At 38.8% G+C, this 23,729-nt stretch overlaps 1 pseudogene; it reads left to right on the top strand.

Moving 5' to 3' along the window:
• Positions 1-23,729, top strand: part of LOC132159290 (zinc finger protein 271-like) — a 147,312-nt pseudogene that overhangs the window by 56,238 nt on the left and 67,345 nt on the right.

The following is a 23,729-nucleotide window of genomic DNA, read 5'->3' as shown; positions in this document are numbered from 1 at the left end:
CATCGGCGTTTAATTCAAACCTCAGAGAGCTGGATCTGAGCAGGAATCAAATAGGAGACTCTGGAGTGACAGAAATCTCCAGTCTGCTGAGAAATTCACAGACACTACAGATGCTCAGGTCTGAATTTGGTTAATCTAAACATGAATCAGTGTAAAGCTCCAGCTGGTCTGTAAACTGGTGCTGTGTCACAAGGAATGGGTCAGTAATGTGAAATTGGTGTGATGGTATAGATACATTTATAAAATATTAACAGATTGATTTTTTTAAGGTGATGGGAAACGTTAATATACTAATGGTGTAATAAATGTTTTTATATATTTATTTAATCTTTCTGTAGACTTTCAGACTGCGGTATCACTGAAGAAGGTTATAATACTGTTGCAATAAAAATTATTCAACCCTGCAAGACATTTTGCTGCGGAGAACATAATTTTATGAAAACAATTCAACAAAGGCATCAGTAAAGTATTAGAGAAAGTTTGTTAATACGCTTTTGAGTGATCCTGAGAATGTAACATTGATGAATCATGATGAAATTCTAATTGTATCTAAACATTTGTTCAAATTTTGTGCAGAATCTTGCTGCCTGTAAGTGTTTCGAAGTTTCTGTCACCTCTCTACTACAGTCTTGGCCCATTCCTCGCCTGAAAAAGCTTCCAGATCACTGATAATCTTTGGTTTTCACATTGCCACAGCTTTCTTCAAATTCAACCAGATATTTTCAATGAGAATCAATTCTGGAGACTGAACAGGCCACTCAAGAACATTCTATGACTGATCCCTGAACCAAGCAGAAGTAGATTTGGATGTGTACTTTGGGATGACTGTCCTGCTGGAAAGTCCATTGATCATCAGCTTCAGTCTTTGCACCAAAGGCATCACAATTCTTGTCAAAATGGCCTGATACTTCAAAGAATCCATGATGTCCATGATTTCCACTTCCCGCTACAGTAAAGCAACCCCATAACAGGACTGATCCACCTCCAAGTTTGACGATGGTGTGCTGACAAACTGGCTGGGAGCCAGTGGCACAGGTGGCACAAATCTTCCAGGCAAGATTGTGTTCTTCTGCTTATGAGCTTTGCATTTTTTTGCAGCAGACATACCGCTGATCCATGGGTCCAAAAAGTTCCAGTTTGGTCACATCACTCCATAAAATATTCTTCCAGAGCTCCAGAGGTCCACACAAATGAATTTTAGCAAGTTCAAGTTGGCCTTTTGTTCTTCTTGATCAAGAGTGGTATTCATGAAGATGTCTCAACATGAAGGCCATACTTGTCTAGTGTTCTTCTTACACACTGCATTGAAATGGTTTTCCTCCTTTCATCGGGTCATCTTGCAAGTCTTTGGCTGTACATTGAAGGTTTTTCCTCAGTTGCTCTGATTAAACATTTTATGATATTGTGCTTTTGAACACCTTGCTGAGCCAGATAAGAAGAATCGAGGAGCTGATGATACTGCGAATGTGTGATTCAGTGTGAAGCAGACCGACACACAGAGCGTCTGAACCGAACTGATTCTTTTGGTGATTGATTCTGAACTGATTCTGTGCTAGTGTTATGAGCGCGGGTAAACTGAAGGCTTGTATCAAGGGCAATCATCGCAAATGATGCCATTACGTCGAGCGCAAAAGAACCGGTGAACCGTTTTCTTCAACCGGTTTATTGAATCGAACTGTCGTTATCTGGCTCGGCTCGGTGTTCATCTTCAGTTCTCTCTTCACAGCAGTTCAGTCAGTGTACTGTTTGAGTAAATGAATTACTCCGGGATATTGGTTTGTTTGAACTCAGAGGGAGTGTCAGCCACATTAAAAAAGTTAGCAGTTTAAGTCATGTGTGGATTAATGCATATTAGACATGTGAACCGTTTAAAATGATTCAGTTTGATTTGGTGAACTGAATGATTCGTTCGCGAACCGGATATCCAGACTGCTTTGTTTTGAACTCTCTCACACAACAGACACAGAAGAGAAGACAATGCTGAATAAAGTCGTCGTTTTTGCTATTTTTGGACCAAAATGTATTTTCGATGCTTCAAATTTTTTTTACTGACCCTCTGATGTCACATGGACTACTTTGATGATGTTTTTCTTACCTTTCTGGACATGGACAGTAGACCATACACACAGCTTCAATGGAGGGACTGAGAGCTCTCAGACTAAATCTAAAATATTTTAAACTGTGTTCCAAAGATAAACGGAGGTCTTACGGGTTTGAAACTACATCAGGGTAAGTTATTAATTACATAATTTTGTTATCTGGGTGAACTAACCCTTTAAGCTAAGGAATAAGGCTGAGAGCTGTGTCTCAAGGAACTTGAAATGTCTTGGAAATCTTCATATAGCCTTAGACATTCTAAAGTAATACATTTATTTATTCTCTATAGCTTTTGCGAGATCTCTGTTGACTTTGCCATTTTTGCTGCAATCTCTGAGGGGTTGAGTAATTTTGATTGCAACTCTAGGTTATAATTGTGGAAAATTAAAACTGCAAAAATTAAAAATTGCATTTGTTTTACTGATAGTTTGCGTTCACCAGTATAGAACTTTACCCAGCTTTACTGTGAAAAGAGTCCATTCAGGCATCTTTAGTGCATCTTTTTTATTTTCTTGTACTTTTCTTATGTACTGTACTTGTGTTATAATGAAGACTAACATCTTATCTAATAGACTTTCAGACTGCAGTATCAGTGAAGAAGGTTATAAAGCTCTGTCTTCAACTCTGAGATCAAAGGCTTCACACCTGATAGAGCTGGATCTCACAGGAAATGATCCTGGAGAATCAGGAGTAAAGCTGCTCAGTGATTTACTACAGGATCCAAACTGTCAGCTCAACACTCTGAGGTGAGACAAGATGAAATAATGAAAAATAAATGATACGCATGTGAATTATATTATTTGAGTAATTTAGTAAGGTATACAATTTGTTGCATCAAAAATGTTCAGAATGATCAAACATGAAAGATCAGATGCTGCAGCTGCTGTAGTTTTGATGATAAATGTCAGCACAGTTTAGTTGTGTTAAAAGTTATAGCTTAATCAGACGTTTTGTGTCACTAGATGTGCTGGTGTTCAGTAGTTTGGTGCCTCAATTAACATTTATGATTGTGTTATTGTGGACATTTCTCATGAAAAACATATTCAGTGTGATTTATTATCCTGCTTGTTTAAATTTTACTGAATTCACTGTACATTAATTTCCATCAAGCTCAGATTCACAACACTGTAGATCACTGATCTAGAATACAGAACTGGATTGATCATGACATCATGAATGTGAAGCCACCACAGCGCCATATTAGTAATCACTAGTGTGTGTGTAAACATTCTATTGAATTAATAGAAAATTATATGATTTCAGCGAGAAAACATCACATAACAAGTGAGCGTTTTTAAATCTGAAGTCTCCCTGTACATTCTTACAATGCAAATACTCAAGGGAATTTCCCCTACTTATTAAAAAGCTACATTCATTATAGTAGCAAACATCATGAACATGATAAACATCAGACGGACACGACCTCAACGTATAACAAATGACAAAGTGCTCATTCTGAAATCTGAAGAAAGATTTAGGCTTCATATACACGTATACCTTTATTCACCTTGAACAGTTATTCATTGTTTATATAATTCTGTTGTAGTGTTTTTATTCGTACAGTAGCTGCTAACTGCAAATGTTTCAACAATGATTTTGTTAACAGCATTCATTTTGAAGCAGGTAATGATTTAAATGGTGGTTAAATTATTATCAATTTAGCATGCAACATTTTACATGGAAACAGTAGCTAATGCTAGTAAACATATGCGTGATCTTGCAGAGTCTGAAATAGATGTTGCGCAATCAGGACATTAAAAAATATACACATCATAATTTATTCAGAGAAATAAATGAATACAGACAGCACGGATATGAAGCTTTATTTCAAGATGGTAAATTAAGCATTTCATTTCAGTATAGAGCGATTTTAACAGAAGCTATTGTATTATTTATTGTATATTGAAATCAGTTTCTGATACTAATAGGTTCTTATTTAATAATTTCTGAATAATTACGTACATAAAAAAATAGGCTATATTTTGTGTTGGATCAGTTGCCTGTGTCGTCAGTGTGCAGCAGACAAACACACCTAAATGTATTAAATATATCCTTATCCTGCCCAAAAAGACCATAAACATTGCAGATAACATGAAGTAAAAATGAATTTACATACACCCAACATAAAAAATTATCCTGTTTGACTGATTTGCTTCAAATCGGGTGATTTTGGGTCAGTGGTTTGCATGTGACTCAATGGTGCTCTCTGCTGGTAGGGAATAGTAAGATGGTGGATCGAACACTTCGGTGGCTTCACTGCATTTTGGCAGTTTAGAATGTGATGAGTGATACAGTCATATATAGATCAGTGCTGTAGATCTACTACAGCAGATCTATCACAGGCCACAAAGATATGATGTGTGTCAGGAGAGGATCAGTGATAACATACACACAATGATCAGAGATGATCAGTGATAAATTTTCAATGATGAACTGCCTTTAACTATCATTTTGCATTATTGACACACTGTTTTCCTAATGAATGTTGTTCAGTTGCTTTGACGCAATGTATTTTGTTTAAAGCGCTATATAAATAAAGGTGACTTGACTTGACACACACACACACACACACACACACACAGACACACAGACACACACACACACACACACACACACACACACCTGTCTGAACCTGCAGTTCCTCTCATAATGAGCAGAATTACTGTAGCATCAACACAGACATCAGTTAAATAAAACTATCCAGAGATGGTCTGAACCCAGATCATGTTCCTGTTAGTGGATCAGCAATCCAGTTTTTGGTGAATTCTGCTTCATAATAATAGGAAGCGCCGGCATCAAAAGATCAACTAAATATATCACTATGAATGCTTAGCTGTCACAAGCTAGTTATCTCTTTGCTAACTTTCCTCATCCCCTGTTTAAAAACCAGAAAGATCTTCAGGTTTTTGAGAATCATGATCTAGTGAGCTTCTGCCCCTGAATTTATTTGAAATATTTTATTTTAATCTTGCACAGTGAATTGATTCCAGCTTCATCTTCTCTTCTGCAGGTTTTTGGGTCCTGCTGCAGATGAAGGCTGTCAGTATGTGACTGGAATTGTGGGTAAAAATCCGTTACTCCTGAGAGAGCTGAATCTGAGTGGACGTGAACTAGGAGACACAGGAGTGAATCAGATCTCTGCTCTACTGCAGGATAAACACTGTACACTCAACACACTGATGTACGTTTTTTTCATTGTTACAATGACACTTTTAAATTCTTGCTGTTGGGTGTTTATGTGTCTTCATCATCATTAAAAAAATATTACATTATATATTGACTATCACTTTTAATATGCCAGTGAACTGTTGTAGATGCATTTTTATTTTATCCTGGATCTCCAGAAAAGCTTGTATTTGTAAAGTACTGCAGTACTGCACTATGAGCGGTTTAGTAATTTTGATCGCACAACTGTAGGATATAATTGTGGAAAATTAAAACTTAATAAAACATATCATTTGTTGTAGTTTACATTCACCAGTATAGAACTTTACTCAGCTTTACTGTGAAAAGAGTTCATTCAGGTCAAAATCCCATAGTGCATCTTTTTATTTTCTTCATTCTAGAACATGTACTTGTGTGACAATCTGTGTTATAATGAAGAATAACATGTTTTCTAATAGACTTTCAGACTGCAGTATCACTGAAGAAGGTTATAAAGCTCTGTCTTCAGCTCTGAGATCAAACCCTTCACACCTGATAGAGCTGGATCTCACAGGAAATGATCCTGGAGAATCAGGAGTGAAGCTGCTCAGTGATTTACTACAGGATCCAAACTGTCAACTCAACACACTGAGGTGAGACCTGATGAAATAATGAAAAATAAATTATACAAATGTATATATTATATTATATTATATTATATTATATTATATTATATTATATTATATTATATTATATTATATTATATATGGAATAATTGACTCGGGGCCGTTGCATTATTTTTCTACTAATTCACACCCGAGGTGGTGATTTGCGTTGTGGCCGTTACACCTCAGGTGTGCATTATTTTTCTAATAATTTAACGGCCCGGAGTCAATTATTTTTCTTATACTACGGTTACCACACCTCAAGACATGGATCAGATGATATATTTAAGGGGTCTCGTCTGGTTTTTGTACTTAAGTCGCTGTTGTGAGTTGGATTATTTCTTCCGCATCTCATCCAGTAATTTTAAAGCTGCTATGTAATTTTAAAAGGCTACATTTATTCATTAAAAATACAGCAAACACTGTAATATTGTGAAATATTGTCAATTGAAATGATCTATTTGAATGTTTTAACATATAGGCTTCTGTATTCCTGAAATCAAAGCTGATTTTTCAGCATCATTACTCCAGTCTTCAGTGTCACATGATCCTTCAGAAATCATTCTGATATGATGATTTGCTGCTCAGGAACCATTTCTGATTATTGTCAATGTTGTAAACATTTGTGCTGATTAATATTTTTGAAATTGTTCTTTGTGTCAGAGCGCTGGGGTTCGTCAGAGATAGAACGAGCATCAGTTTACTGTCATGGATTTGTCTTGTCACATCCACAGCAGAAAACATCACTGAGTTCTCTTTGCTTTGGTCAAATCGAGCCGCTCGCGTCTGCTGTAGACACACTGTGCTCTATTAGTTTGGTCTGTTACGATGCTCTATATGTTTGATTACTAATGCCTGTGTAGCACACAGAGGACAACAACATTCAGCCTCGACTCTTTATATATATCATTATGAATGCTTAGCTGTCACAAGCTAGTTATCTCTTTGCTAACTTTCCTCATCTCCTGCTTAAAAGCCAGAAAGATCTTCAGATTTTTGAGAATCATGGGCTTTTTCCCCTGAGTTTCTTTTAAAGAATTTACTTTTGCTTTTGTCTTTCGAAAATAATTTCTGAAAAAATTGTATATTTAAATGTTCAAAACTTAAACTGTAGCTTTTCATTACAAACAATGTTTGATGATCTTTAAATGTTTTGTGATGTAATGCACATTGAATTGATTCCAACTTCATCTTCTCTTCTGCAGGTTTTTGGGTCCTGCTGCAGATGAAGGCTGTCAGTATGTGACTGGAATTGTGGGTAAAAACCCGTTACTCCTGAGAGAGCTGAATCTGAGTGGACGTGAACTAGGAGACACAGGAGTGAATCAGATCTCTGCTCTACTGCAGGATAAACACTGTACACTCAACACACTGATGTACGTTTTTTTAATTGTTACAAGAACACTTTTAAATTCTTGCTGCTGGGTGTTTATGTGTCTTCATCATCATTAAAAAATATTACATTATATATTGACTATCACTTTTAATATGCCAGTGAACTGTTATAGATGAATTTTTATTTTATCCTGGATCTCCAGAAAAGCTTGTATTTGTAAAGTACTGCAGTCTCTGAGCGGTTGAGTAATTTTGATCACACAACTGTAGGTTATAATTGTGGAAAATATAAACCTAATAAAAAATTGCATTTGTTGTAGTTTACATTCAACAATATATAACTTTACCCAGCTTTACTGTGAAAGGAGTTCATTCAGGTCAAAATCCCGTAGTGCATCTTTTTTTTTTCTTCATTCTAGAACATGTACTTGTGTGACAATCTGTGTTATAAGGAAGAATAACATCTTGTTTTAACAGACTTTCAGACTGCAGTATCAGTGAAGAAGGTTATAAAGCTCTGTCTTCAGCTCTGAGATCAAACCCTTCACACCTGATAGAGCTGGATCTCACAGGAAATGATCCTGGAGAATCAGGAGTGAAGCTGCTCAGTGATTTACTACAGGATCCAAACTGTCAACTCAAGACACTGAGGTGAGACGTGATGAAATAATGAAAAATAAATGATACGCATGTGAATTATATTATATTATATTATATTATATTATATTATATTATATTATATTATATTATATTATATTATATTATATCATATTATACTATATTATATTATATTATATTATATTATATTATATTATATTATATTATATTATATTTGTGGCGAGTGGGGCGGGGCCGAGGGACGTGGGAACACGAGTGAGGCCGGCAGTGATTGGGCAAATCAGTGACACCTGCGATCCACCGCCACTCTCGAGTCCCACGTAGGAGATGGGAGGATTTAAAACTGGAGCGATGACAGTGAAGGACGAGAGAGGACCAGGCCTGGGCTTTTAGTTGTGTTTTGGGTTTTATTTGAGCGCACCAGTCGTCCGTGAGGGGCTGGTGCGCTGTTTTGTGTTTATTTTGTATTATTAAAATGTTATTTGATTGTCCGCAGGTTCCCGCCTCCTTCTTCCCGATGATTAGGAAGTTTTATCATTACAATATTATATTATATTATATTATATTATATTATATTATATTATATTATATTATATTATATTATATTATATTATATTATATTATATTATATTATATTATATTATATTATATTATATAAGGAATAATTGACTCGGGGCCGTTGCATTATTTTTCTACTAATTCACACCCAAGGTGGTGATTCGCGTTGTGGCCGTTACACCTCAGGTGTGCATTATTTTTCTAATAATTTAACAGCCCGGAGTCAATTATTTTTCTTATACTACGGTTACCACACCTCAAGACATCGATCAGATGATATATTTAAGGGGTCTCGTCTGGTTTTTGTACTTAAGTCGCTGTTGTGAGTTGGATTATTTCTTCCGCATCTCATCCAGTAATTTTAAAGCTGCTACGTAATTTTAAAAGGCTACATTTATTCATTAAAAATACAGCAAACACTGTAATATTGTGAAATATTGTCAATTGAAATGATCTATTTGAATGTTTTAACATATAGGCTTCTGTATTCCTGAAATCAAAGCTGATTTTTCAGCATCATTACTCCAGTCTTCAGTGTCACATGATCCTTCAGAAATCTTTCTGATATGATGATTTGCTGCTCAGGAACCATTTCTGATTATTGTCAATGTTGTAAACATTTGTGCTGATTAATATTTTTGAAATTGTTCTTTGTGTCAGAGCGCTGGGGTTCGTCAGAGATAGAACGAGCATCAGTTTACTGTCATGGATTTGTCTTGTCACATCCACAGCAGAAAACATCACTGAGTTCTGTTTGCTTTGGTCAAATCGAGCCGCTCGCGTCTGCTGTAGACACACTGTGCTCTATTAGTTTGGTCTGTTACGATGCTCTATATGTTTGATTACTAATGCCTGTGTAGCACACAGAGGAAAAAAACATTCAGCCTCGACTCTTTATCATCATTTGTGTTAGTCCAGTGTTTGGTGAATTCTGCTACATAATAATAGGAAGAGCCGGCATCAAAAGATCAACTAAATATATCACTATGAATGCTTAGCTGTCACGAGCTAGTTATCTCTTTGCTAACTTTCCTCATCTCGTGCTTAAAAGCCAGAAAGATCTTCAGATTTTTGAGAATCATGATCTACTGAGCTTTTGCCCCCGAGTTTATTTTAAATAATTTATTTTTGACTTTTGTCTTTCTGAAAAATGGTTTTATTATTTAAATGTTCAACTGTTTAAACTTAAACTAGAGCTTTTTTCAAACAATGTTTGATGATCTTTAAATGTTTTGTGATGTAATGCACATTGAATTGATTCCAGCTTCGTCTTCTCTTCTGCAGGTTTTTGGGTCCTGCTGCAGATGAAGGCTGTCAGTATGTGACTGGAATTGTGGGTAAAAACCAGTTACTCCTGAGAGAGCTGGATCTAAGTGGACATGAACAAGGAGACACAGGAGTGAATCATATCTCTGCTCTACTGCAGGATAAACACTGTACACTCAACACACTGAAGTGAGTATCTTAAATCATTTCACATGTTACATGACTAGTAATGTTACAGTCGTCTATTTTAATTCTCATTTGAGTCCGACCCCATGTTATAAAGCTTGGAAGAGCCAGGACATTTTTATTTTATTTTTTTATTGCAGAATAGAACATGGTCAACATGTGTGACACAACTTAACTATATACAAAACCAGGGTTTGCATATGTATAAAATAAAATAAATAACAATAATGAATAAATAAATAATAAATGAATCAAATAAATAAAGGGGGGGGGTCAGTTGTGCACAAGCACAGATCTAAGATTCGTGGTTTGAGATTTTTGGTTTGGCTTTATTAATTCTCGCTGTTGTGTATTCCAACAATGCAATATTTTTGAGTTCTATAAGCCACATTTTAAACGCTGGGGATGTGGTTCATGCCAGATTTCAAAATGATCTTTTTGGCCGCAGTTAGAGCAGTGTGAAGGATCCTTCGCTGGTTAACATTCAGATTGAGCTCAGCATTATCATTCAACAAACAAAGACTGAGATGTTTAAAGATAACCACGTCACACAGCTCTGTCAAAACTTGTAAAACCTGATCCCAGAAATCACCAACATGTTGACACTCATAAAACATATTGCATATAAGTCCCCATAGTATTTGAACTACAGAGTGAGCAAAAAGGGGTATGGAAGCGCTTCATTTTGTGCAGGACATATGAAGTAGCGTAAGCCTTGTGAATGAGTTTATAATGTATACGTTGGTGAGCAAGATTTTTGGAAATCGTTGGAATACTTTCCCAAATCCAGTCCCAGTTGGGTTTGAAAGGGGCCAGATCCTTTTCCCATATAGTAGTGATGGGGAGTGTGCCGCAGCACTGCTTGAGTGATCTGTTATAAATGAATGACACTGCTCCTCGTGCCTGAGAATAATTCACACAGTCCAACAGAGGATGAGAGTCCAGATTACGGTTCCACGGTACGCCATATGCACACATTGCCCTTCTCAACCTTAAATACAGAAAGTAGGAATGACCAAAAAGATTGTAGCAGTCTTTCAGGTCTTGAAAGGACCTTAATCTGTGATCGTTGAATATATCACCCAAGAGCCAGGACATTTTTAATATAACTCTGATTATATTTGTCTGATAGAAGAAATTCATATACATCTAGGATGGCTTGAGGCTGAGCGAGTGTAGGGAATGTGTCAGGATGGGGTGCGGGGATGAACTCAAGCACAGACAGGATGCACAACACACAGGGTTTATTTATAATCAAAAAGGGGAAAACAAAGCCCACGAGGGGGAAAACCGCAACTAGGGTAAAGACAAAACTGAATTAACAAGACTAGGAACTAACACTTAACAAAAGACTCTTCACACTAGAACACAAACTACAGAGAAACTCACAGGACTCACAACGTATCTTCTGCTGGGTAACAATGAGTGACAAAGTTGCATCAACAGTAGCAATGAACCGCACAAGACAGTGAACACAAGGGAATATAAATAGGAAGACTAATGACACAACAGGTGGCACAGGTAAATCAATAATGACAAAACTAGGGTAACAAGGGGGGCGGGGCAAGGAAACGAGACAACACAAGCACATGGTCATGTGCTTGTACACAAAACACGGGCCTGTCATGATCCTGCCTCAAGACAAGAGGAAAATCAGGACATGAAGGCAGAATCATGACAGAACCCCTCCCTTAAGGAGCGGCTTCCAGACGGCTTCCAGGAGTCTTAGGTGGACGGGACGAAGGCTGACAACGAGGGGTCCGGGCAGGTCTGGGTGGTGTAGGGTGGGGAGTGGTCGCTGGACACTTGACAACATCTTCTGGACAAACGACAACATCTTCTGGACACACGACAACATTGGAGTAGACAGAAACTGGCTCGGGAATAGCGCTCACTGCGGCTGGCTCGGGATCAGCGCTCACTGCGGCTGGCTCGGGATCAGCGCTCACTGCGGCTGGCTCGGGATCAGCGCTCACTGCAGCTGGCTCGGGATCAGCGCTCACTGCGGCTGGCTCGGGATCAGCGCTCGCTGCGGCTGGCTCGGGATCAGCGCTCGCTGCGGCTGGCTCGGGATCAGCGCTCACTGCGGCTGGCTCGGGATCAGCGCTCACTGCGGCTGGCTCGGGATCACTACGAACAGGGTCTGGGGACAAGACAGGGCTGGCGGGGACCTCAAGGATCTGGACAAGGCGAGACAAATAATCTGAAAAGGTCCTGGCAGCAATGACTACAGGCATCTCTTGACTGGCCGAGACAGACTGCAACACGCAAGATGGCGGCAAGCAGATGTGCAAATAGTTCTCCTACTTGTCAGTGTTTTTTTAATCTTATTTTATCGTGAGAAGGAATCTACTGAAGGGCATTTTAAATGTTGGATGCAAGAAAGTGGAAACGTAAAAAAGTTTTTCGGTTTCGGCTCAAACATTGTTTATGAGACGTTCATTTGCCACTCGTGGTCAGTTCCGTGTATGAGGAAGAGTGGAGCAAATAGAAATCGGAGATATAAGGGGACTATTATATTCCTGTGTTTACTTCTGTCCGGTGATATACATCAATGTCCCGGTCCCATCTCGAGAGATAATCAACAGCGAAGCCTTGCCGACTCGAAGTCTTTTTTGGATGTGCTGAGTGCGTCCGGCCAGGAGGATCGACGATCTGGTGCTACAGCGGGTTGGAATAATATTGCTGAACATTGGGAGAATTTTTACTTCTCTGCATGAGGATTCTAGAGATGTGTCACGGCAGGAGGTGATTCATCAGGTTGCTGGAACTGAGACCTGCTCCAGGTTGGTTGGCCCGGAGCACGAGGACCACCAGCTGCGTGAACAGGTTTTGTTAAAGCAGCACAAGCATCGGGATGAGCCAGTTAGCTCATTTCGGGAGGATGTTGCTTGTGGTATTGACTTAAGGAAGACCACAAATGGTCTAATTATTGCTCATTTAAATGTTAGGAGCATACTTCCAAAGATCTCTGAGATAAGACTGTTATGTTCGCAGTTTAATTTGTCGGTACTAGGGTGTAGTGAAACTTGGTTGGACGGTTCGATTCTGGATTCTGAAATTGAAATAGCAAATTACAATTTGATAAGAAGAGATAGAAATCGTAAAGGTGGTGGTGTTTGTGTATTTGTCAGATCGGATTTGATGTTTAATGATAGAAATGATTTGGTCAGTGCTTCTATTGAGGCCGTGTGGGTGGACATTTCATTACCGAAGTGTAAGCCCATTTTAGTTGGGTCTCTTTATCGTCCTCCGGATCAGAGGGATTTTTATGAATTGTTGGAGGGGGTCTTAAATGATTGTGTGAAACACCATGATTCCGAAGTTATAATTTGTGGGGATTTAAATACAGATATGTTAAAAAGTGACTCTGTAATGTATAAGTCTTTTAAAACTTTTTGTGATTTTTTTGCTTTGAAACAAATTATTACGGTGCCAACTAGAATTACGCCAAAAACTCCGTCTGTTATTGATGTGATATTAGTATCTGACACAAAAAAAATAGGCTGTAGTGCTGTCATGGATTGTTGTATAAGTGATCATTGTTTAATATATATATATATAGAAAAGTGAAGAAGACGAAATTTTATGGTCATAATACAATATCCGTGAGATCTATGAAATATTATTGTCCATAGTTATTTTGTGACTTAGTGGGAAAAGTTGATTGGTCTTGTGTATTGAATTGTAAAGATGTTGATAAAGCTTGGGTGGGTTTTAAGGAAGTATTTAGTAAGGTACTAGACATGGTAGCTCCGTATAAAAATGTAAGAATTAAACAGCGATCAGAACCTTGGATTAATGATGATATATTACAGAGGATTAAATTAAGGAATGATAGTTTTAAAAAGTTTAAAAATGATTTGGAAGTTAGGGGTTTTGAGATTTATAAATTAAGAAGAAATTAAGTTAGGGGTTTGATAAGAGAAGCAAAAAGAAATTATTTTAAAAATAAGATAAATGAAAATCGACATGAGCCAAAAAAGCTATGGGGTGTGCTAAAGAATTTAGGTTATTCAAATGCTTCTAAGGAAAAGTCTCTAAATATCAACCTAAAGGTGGAGGAGGTATTAATTTCTAATCCAAAGGAGGTTGCTGAAACTTTTAATCATTATTTCATATCATTAGCTAAAAAATTATATAACCAACTTCCAGAGAGGCCTGATGTTTATAACAAGACACAAGTGAAATCTTTTTATGGGAAGCGTGGAATTATTCAAGATTCTTTTAAGTTGATACCAGTAACTGAAAGTGAGGTTTTTAAATGTTTAAATGAAATAAAAACAAATAAAGCTTCTGGGATTGATAATATTCCTGCAAATTTTTTTAGGGACTCCGCTAGAGTAATTGCTCCATATGTATCATATATCTTAAATTTATCAGTTGAACAAGGAGTAATACCAAAGGAGTTTAAGAGTGCTAGAGTTATACCACTATATAAGAAAGGTTGTAAGTTAAATATGGCTAATTACAGGCCTGTCTCTGTTTTGGGTGCAATGTCTAAGATATTGGAAAGAGTTGTCTATGACCAAATTGGAAAATATATTAGTAAAAACAATATTTTATATGATTTACAGTCTGGTTTTAGACAGTTACATTCAACTGAGACTTGTATATTATATATGACTGATAAAATAAGGAAAGCGGTTGACAATGGTAAATTCTGTGGAATGGTTATGTTGGACCTACAGAAAGCATTCGATACTGTAGACCACACAATTTTACTGTACAAGTTAAAGGCAGTTGGTTTTGATGAGAATTCTCTTAGGTGGGTTCAGTCCTACCTTGATGATAGATGCCAGAGGGTAGACATTAAAGGTATTTTGTCTAGTCCTTTATTTATTAACTCTGGAGTTCCTCAAGGGAGTATTTTAGGTCCCTTATTTTTTCTTTTATACATACATGATCTTAAAGCAGCATGCTCAGAGGAACTTGTTCTGTACGCAGATGATGCAGCGGTTTTAATATCTCATCAGGATAAGGGGGTCATTGAAGAAAAGATGACTTTTCAGCTAGAGGCGATGTCTAAATGGTTTTTAGATAATAAACTATCCCTACATGCAGGAAAGACTGAGGCCATTCTGTTTGCATCTAAAATGAAATTAAATAAGGATGATACCTTCGTAATTAAGTTAAATGGTAAGGCAATAGAGGTAAAATCTGTGGTAAACTATTTGGGCTGTTTAATAGATAATAAATTAACGGGTGATTTGATGGCTAGAAAGGCATTTATAAAAATATGTGGTAAAATTAAGTTTTTAGCGAGGCAAGCCGGTCTATTAGACATTCACTCTTTAAAATTATTAGCAGGTGCCTTGATTCAACCTCATTTTGATTATGCTTCCTCCTTTTGGTATAATGGTTGTTCCCAAGTTTTGAAGAATAAATTGCAAAAGGCTCAAAATAGATTAGTTCGGATAATTTTAAAGGTGCATTCTAGGGCGCAATTACATAGTGAAAGTTTTAAGGAGTTGGGGATATTGACGGTGGAAAAAAGGGTGATATTTTTAAAAATGGGTCTGACACATAGGATTGTCAATAATGTGGTTCCAAGGTATTTAGAAAATTATTTTTATATGGTGAGTCAGCAGCATTCATATAAAACTAGGGGTAGGGATTTTAATATTTGTCCATGTAAATTTAAGAGTTTGGAAGGGAAAAATTCCTTTTTATATACTAGTGCTATAGCATGGAATAAATTACCAGTTTCAATAAAGGGAGTAAAATTTTTTGAGTTTTAAAAGAATGGTAAAAAGATGGCTGTTTGGTGAGGGTAGTTAGTGTGTTTTGTGGTGATTTTATTGTAAATTATGTCATTTAGTGGGATGTTTAGTGTCAGTTGTGATTTGTATGTTTGGTGAATTATCTCTACTATATAGTTTAAAAGTAGATTTTTATTGATGTGATAAATTATGATTAGGAGATACTGTATTGTCTGTCTATTCTGCACGTACACATAACCTTTATACTTAACATCGAGGGCCGCAATGGAAACAAGCCAATGGCTTTATTGTGTTTTTATCCTCGACAGTTTTTTCTAAAGTGTATGGAATACTTGTATTTTGTACAATTTTATAAACTTGTCAAATAAATTTCAATTCAATTCAATTCAACACTGCTTCAGCTGCAGTGTCAGCCGCGGCGCTCTCCTCAGCGCTCACGACTACGGACTTTGACGCAGTACCTTCTGTAGCGGATTCAGGATCAGTGCTCACCGCTGCTGGTTCGGGATCAGCGCTTACCGCAGCTGCTTCGGGAACAGCACTCACCGCGGCTGTGGGTGGGAGAGACATCGCGGACTCAGGCTGAGACAGAGACGCAGGACCGGAAGACCCCTTCTTCCTCCTCTTTCTCCTTGGCCGCGGTGCAGAGGTCACAGCTGGGTCCGAGACTGGTTGGGGAGGTTCGGTCTCAGGCAGGGCTGATTCTGACGCCGAGGATTCCGAGGCAGATTCCCACGAAAACCACCTCCCACGCTTCTTGTGGAGGCTGATGGGCGTGGGAGGTGCCTCAGGACTCGAGGAGGGATGTGCCTGATCCCCCAGTGTTGCAACGGCCAGGAGACGACCCTCTGGGATCACTGGCAGCTTGGCCAAAGGTGGGGACCTTGAGGGGGAGACCTGCTGCTCTTCCTGGGAGATACTCTCCCATAGCCGGGCATAGTTCCGCAGGATCCACTCACCCTCGGACGAGTATGGGAGGGTGACCCTCTTCTTGTCAGTAGGGGATGACAGCCAGCATTGCTTGCGGAACTCCAGTTGTCGCTGAAGTTCGGAGGACCCCCTGTCTGCTGAGTTCTTTCTGTGGCGGTTCATTCTGTCAGGATGGGGTGCGGGGATGAACTCAGGCGCAGACAGGATGCACATTACACAGGGTTTATTTATAATCAAAAAGGGGAAAACAAAGCCCACGAGGGGGAAAACAGCAACTAGGGTAAAGACAAAACTGAATTAACAAGACTAGGAACTAACACTTAACAAAAGACTCTTCACACTACAACACAAACTACAGAGAAACTCTCACAGGACTCACAACGTATCTTCTGCTGGGTAACAATGAGTGACAAAGTTGCATCAACAGTAGCAATGAACCACACAAGACATTGAACACAAGGGAATATAAATAGGGAGACTAATAATGACACAACAGGTGGCACAGGTAAATCAATAATGACAAAACTAGGGTAACAAGGGGGGCGGGGCAAGGAAACGAGACAACACAAGCACATGACCATGGACATGACACAAAACACGGGCCTGTCATGATCCTGCCTCAAGACAAGAGGAAAATCAGGACATGAAGGCAGAATCATGACAGAATGTGTCCTCTTTCTTTTGTGATATAACGGCTCATACCACTTTATTTCTGTGTGACTAATTTTCAGTCCTGATAAATTAATTCATTATGATCAATGTATCTCTTATTATTGTAAAACATTGATGCTTTTGGATTTAAATCTTTAACAAAGCATGCAAACAAACGTCTGCTTTTTTTCAGAATCAGAATCAGAATCAGAAAGAGCTTTATTGCCAAGTATGCTTGCGCATACAAGGAATTTGTTTTAGTGACATAAGCTTCCAGTAAACAGAGACAACAACACACAGACAAAAAAAAAAAAAAAAATTACAGGAGATTTACAAATTGGCAAATAAATAAGTGTATAAACAATTGTGCTATAAATGATAATGGAATATGATTGAGTGAGATGCAGGAATGTTCTAGGATGGAGGGGTAACAAATAAATATAAGGATATTGCACATTTTTGCATAAGTTTAAGTGGGAAACATTTAACTGTTCATGAGGTAGATTGCCTGGGGGAAGAAACTATTCTTGTGCCTTGCTGTTCTTGTATTTGCGGCTCTGAGGCGCCGGCCAGATGGCAAAAGTTCAAAGATGGGGTGACTTGGATGTGAGGGATCCAGAGTGATTTTCTGAGTCCTTTTCCTCACTCTGGATGTGTACAGTTCTTGGAGGGTGGGCAGGGGAGCACCAATAATCCTTTCAGCAGTCCGAACAGTTCTCTGTAGTCTTCTGATATCTGATTTTGTAGCTGAACCAAACCAGACAGTAATTGAAGTACACAGGACTGACTCAATGACGGCTGAGTAGAACTGTTTCAGCAGCTCCTGTGGCAGGTTAAACTTCCTCAGCTGGCGAATGAAGTACAACCTTTGTTGGGCTTTTTTCACAATGGAGCCAATGTGATTGTCCCACTTCAGGTCCTGAGAGATGGTGGTTCCCAGGAATCTGAATGACTCCACTGCAGTCACAGTGCTGTTCATGATGGTGAGTGGGGAAAGTGCAGGGGGGTTTCTCCTAAAGTCCACAGTCATCTCCACTGTTTTGAGCGTGTTCAGCTCCAGGTTGTTAAGACTGCACCAGACAGCCAGCTGCTCAACCTCCTGTCTGTAAGCAGACTCTTCACCGTCCTGGATGAGGCCGATGACTGTAGTGTCGTCTGCAAACTTCAGGAGCTTGACAAAGGGGTCTTTAGAGGTGCAGTCATTGGTGTACAGGGAGAAGAGCAGAGGGGAGAGAACACATCCCTGAGGGGCACCAGTGTTGGTGGAGCAGCTGTTTGACATGAATTTCCCCAGTCTCACTAACTGTTGCCTATCTGTCAGAAAGCTGGTGATCCACTGACAGATAGAGCTAGGAACAGAGAGCTGGGTCAGTTTGGTCTGGAGGGTTGTTGGGATGATGGTGTTGAAAGCCGAACTAAAGTCCACAAACAGGATCCTCACATAAGTCCCTGTTTTGTCCAGATGTTGCAGGATGAAGTGCAATGCCATGTTGATTGCATCATCCACGGACCTGTTTGCTCGGTACGCAAACTGCGAGGGGTCTAGTAAGGGTCCAGTGATGTCCTTCAGATAAGCCAGAACCAGTTTTTCAAACGACTTCATGACGACAGACGTTAGAGCCACAGGTCTGTAGTCGTTAAGTCCTGTTATATTGGGTTTCTTTGGAATGGGGATTATGGTTGAGCATTTGAAGCAGGAAGGCACTTCACACAACTCCAGAGATCTGTTGAAGATCTGTGAAAAGATGGGGGCCAGCTGGTCAGCACAGGTTTTCAGACAGGCTGGTGTAACGCCATCTGGGCCTGGTGCTTTTCTTCTTTTGTTTTTCTTGAAGACCTGGCGCACATCATCTTCACAGATTTGAAGAGCAGGAGGTATGGAGAGGGGGATTGCAGGAGGTGTTAATGGTTGTGTAGAGAGATGGTCAGAGTGGGTGTTGGGGGTTTCAAATCTACTATAAAACTCATTCAGGTCGTTAGCAAGTCGTTGATTAGCCTCAGTGCAAGGGGATGGTGTCTTGTAGTTTGTGATGGCTCTCAGTCCTCTCCAAACTGAAGTAGAGTCATTGGAAGTAAACTGGTCTTCCAACTTTTTAGCGTAGGTCTTTTTAGCCGCTCTAATCTCTTTGTTCAGTGTGTTCCTGGCCTGATTGTACAAGACCCTGTCCCCATTTCTGTAGGCATCCTCTTTGGCCTGACGAAGGTGTCTGAGTTTTACTGTAAACCATGGCTTATCATTGTTGAATGTTAAATAAGTCCTGGTAGGAATGCATATATCCTCACAGAAACTAATATAGGATGTTACGGTCTCTGTGAGTTCGTCCAGATCGGTGGTAGCAGCGTCAAAAACGCTCCAGTCTGTGATGTCAAAACAAGATTGTAAATCCTGCTCTGTTTCGCTGGTCCATCTCTTCACAGTCTTTACTACAGGTTTAGCAGATTTAAGTTTCTGCTTGTAGGTCGGTATAAGATGAACCAGACAGTGATCAGAACGTCCCAAAGCTGCTCGTGGAACAGAGTGATATGCATCCTTTATTGTGGTGTAACAGTGATCCAGTATATTACTGTCTCTGGTGGGACAGGTAACATGCTGTCTGTATTTTGGCAGTTCACGGGAGAGATTGGCTTTATTAAAGTCCCCAAGAATGATTAAAACAGAGTCCGGGTGTTGTTGTTCTGTGTCTGTGATCTGATCAGCGAGTTTCTGTAAAGCCAGACTTACTTGCGCTTGAGGAGGGATGTAATCACTAACCAGAATGAACGAGTGAAACTCCCGCAGCGAGTAGAACGGCTTGCAGTTGATAAACTGCGTTTCTAGATCAGGACAGCACATCTTCTTTAATACAGTTACATCTGTACACCACCGTTCATTGATGTAAAAGCATGTCCCGCCGCCGCGCGATTTCCCCGTTGATTCTGCTTCGCGGTCCGCTCTGAACAGCTGAAAGCCCGGCAGATGGAGTGCGCTGTCCGGTATGGCGTCATTCAGCCAGGTTTCCGTGAAACACAGAGCAGCAGAGTATCATGTTTGTTTTGTGATCGCGCTGGTTCCAGTGACTTATCTCTTATTAGTTTTCTGATAACTTCTTTGTTGGTGAAATGATGGAGTTTGACGTTGTGTCTAACACAACTGAACAGAACCGGTCCAGACTGGGCTCTATTCTGTGCAGGCATTGCTTCTTCAGTCTGACCTGTTTCAGAGAAATATTACTGTACTTCACATCTACACACACAGACAAAGCTACAGTTTTATTTAGATGTGCAAAGTTGAATCTGTGAAGTAAAGCTGATCAAGTCACTGGACAGAGCAGAGCGAATGCATTTACGTTGTAGTGATGTGCAGACCAGAATCAACTTAAACACAAATACACAGCAGTCAGGACTTTTATTTTAGACAATATGATCCGTTTTAGACAAAAGATCAAATAAGAATTATATGACAGAAATAAAAAGATAGGAAAGATTTTAGCACCTTTCACACAAGGTTGTTAGGAATTAAAACTTCATTATATTTCTATCAAGAATCAGCAGAAATTGTACAAAAATCATGAGAAGTGTCAATTATTTGATTAAATGAACAACTTATTTGTTTTTCTGTTTTGAAGACCAAATTGTGGAAAATTATCCAAAGGTATTCAGACTCTCTTCGTCTGTTTTTTGTTTAATCAAGACATTGTGACTTTATTAAATAGTTTTCTTCTATCTTCTCTCTTTCTCTCAATGTAGATTAAGATGCTGTGGTTTGAAAGAAGAAGGTTGTTCTGCTGTGACTTCATGAACATAACGTGTCTGATTCATTGTGTTTTCTCTTTCTGTCTTCAGTCTGTGGAGATGCAGTATTACAGAGAAACAGTGGCTCATCCTGACTTCAGCTCTGAAATCAAACCCATCACACCTGAGAGAACTGGACCTGAGCTGGAATCAAATAAAAAACACAGGAGTGAATCACTTATGTGACGTACTGAAGGATTCACGATGTAAACTGGAGAGATTGAGGTCAGTAACATTCACAGACAAGAATCAAAATGATGAAAATCACTTTGTTTAACTCGTATGTGCTGTTCAAGATCTTTTCAGACCCCAAATGATGTTTGCTGAAATAAAAACAAATGTTCCCTTTATCTAAATGACATGAGACTTTGTACGGTTGTCAACACTTGGTGCTCTACAAATAGAAAATTAAACTGGATTGAGATCTGGTTGTGTGTTAGTGCTAATAAATTCACTCTCTGGAGACCCACATTGAAATTAAGGAACTGGTCAAATCAGTACTTTTTCTTCTTAATTTATCAAATAAAATCAATAAATCCACAACAATTCAGAACATAAAATACACAAAAAATGAAGTGGCAATGTAGAACAATTACACTCACATACACATACACACAAACAACTGTAGACATTAATGGGACACTATAAAAATGTTGATAATTTGTCAAAAATGTCACTCACCCCCCCAAATGTCTGAAGAGGTGACACCCAGTACTTTTAATTTATTTTAATAAATATTTAAAATATCATAAATCCTTAGAAAAGTTAGTAGAAACATTTATAAACTGAGTAAAATAACATTTGGTAAAAAACATTTTGTTACAAAATGTCCTTTTTGTTTGCCCAAACAGCACATGTGTCCCCCCCAAACGAACAGCACATAAGAGTTCAACAAAACACTTAATACTCAATATCTCATTATGAATGTGTTCACATTATATTTGTGAAAGATTCGTCATCTTAATGATTTGTTTGTAAGATGATCTCTCTTCTTCTGTTTGTCTCTTTCTAGTCTTTGTGGCTGTGACATTACAGATGTTTCTTCTTTAACTCAGTCTTTGACGAACACAAAAGCTCTGCAGTTTCTAAAACAGCTTGATCTGAGACGCAATAAGATTGGAGACTCAAAGCAGAAGCTCATTGATGTGCTACGAGACTCAAACTGTGAACTGATGTGAGTAAACTTCAGTTTGTGATATTAAAGAGATTCATTTACCTCTGATATGTGAACAAATATATACTTTCAGATATTAGTGAAAAGAGTTGATCAAATGATCATCAAGCTTTATTTCAAAGGGTTTGTGTCAGAATGAAATGTAAAGTTGATAAAAATGTTGAACACAGAGGAGGAAAGAGAAGAAAAGCAGACTGTCACAGCTTTCTACAGCAACAGCTGCTTTATTAATGAGATCAGTAATAGTGAATCATTAGAGTTTGAAATAGATTTGTTCAGATTGTAGGAAAACGCTGGTAAAATCAGAGCAGATTCATAGCAGTTGTGTTTGAATGAAACGAGTGAGAGCGCGGTGCTGTGATACGAGAGAAGTCAAAGAAACGCCCGACTCAAATACTGTATGACTGTGTGTTATTCTGCTGCTAATGACACACACCTAATGAATAACACACCTCCGAATGTCACGACTGACCAATCAGAATCCAGTATTCCAGCGAGCTGTGCAATCATTTCACTTATTTACTGAGACCAATACAAACATGTTTCAACTAGAGGACAAACAGCTTTAACTAGTGTCGCGGGCTGAAGAATCACACGGCAGGCTGTGATGAATGTTTGAAGGGTGTGTTTATTAGTGGAAGTGAACGTGAATGTGCCAGTAGTGTCCGGTGCTCGTCCTCGATGCTGCGTGATCCTGTTTGCCGGCCGGCTGAGTGCACGTGGAATCTGTGTCCGGTGCTCAGGTGGTGGGCTGATCGGTCAATCGCTTCCTGGAGAGATAAGAGACACAACATTAGCTGGCTTTCTTCTGGAGAGCTTTCTCACCCGTGTCTTCTCGGGTACAGCTTTTGAAGTCCTCGTCTGAGCCCTTTCAGCTGGGACCGATCAGCCCGCAGTGATTGAGTGCAGGTGGATCTCCTCCGTTGGGCGACGCTGATAGGTGCCCGGGACACGGCTCACATTAGGGACACATTTAACTAAAAGATTTCTGTTTTAAGACAAAATCCCTTTTGTGTTTGTTCCTTGTCATTTATTATATTTGGTGTACACTCGTTAGTGTGTTTTTCTCTTTATAGTAACTCAACAGGAGTCACACAAACAGACTAATTAATTTTCAAATGTATTTAAAACACAAATGTAGTTTTAGAAATATCTATGTAAATCGAACATTTTAAACTCTAAAGAAACTGTAATTAAAAATTGTAACAGATTTTTCTCTCTCTCTTCTCTTCCACCTTACAATGTTGATTTTGGTTTATTTTCATGAGTCTCTGAAAGAGTTCAATCACCAAATGATATCTATCATAAAGTGAAGTGGTCTTGAGAGGAGCAGTAAACATCAGCTGAAGATCCACAGAAGAGCTTCACTACTGTGTCTATGAGGAGAAATAAATGATTGATAAATGTGTAAATGTGATCCATACAGGTGAAGAGACTCAGACTTTACAATCAAATAATGCAGCATGTGTGTTAGAAACATGATATTGAATGATTAATGTTGCTTTAGTATTCAAGCAGATGATCATTGTGTTTAATGTAAAGCTGGAACAGAGGAGGAAGAAGCTCAGATGAGTCTGTCTGGCTCTTCAGTTTAATAATATTTCTATTAAA

Source organism: Carassius carassius, chromosome 16, assembly GCF_963082965.1.
Source record: "Carassius carassius chromosome 16, fCarCar2.1, whole genome shotgun sequence".
Lineage (NCBI taxonomy): Eukaryota > Metazoa > Chordata > Actinopteri > Cypriniformes > Cyprinidae > Carassius > Carassius carassius.
Note: the sequence above shows the minus strand (reverse complement) of the source record. Positions and strands in the feature narration are given on the sequence as shown.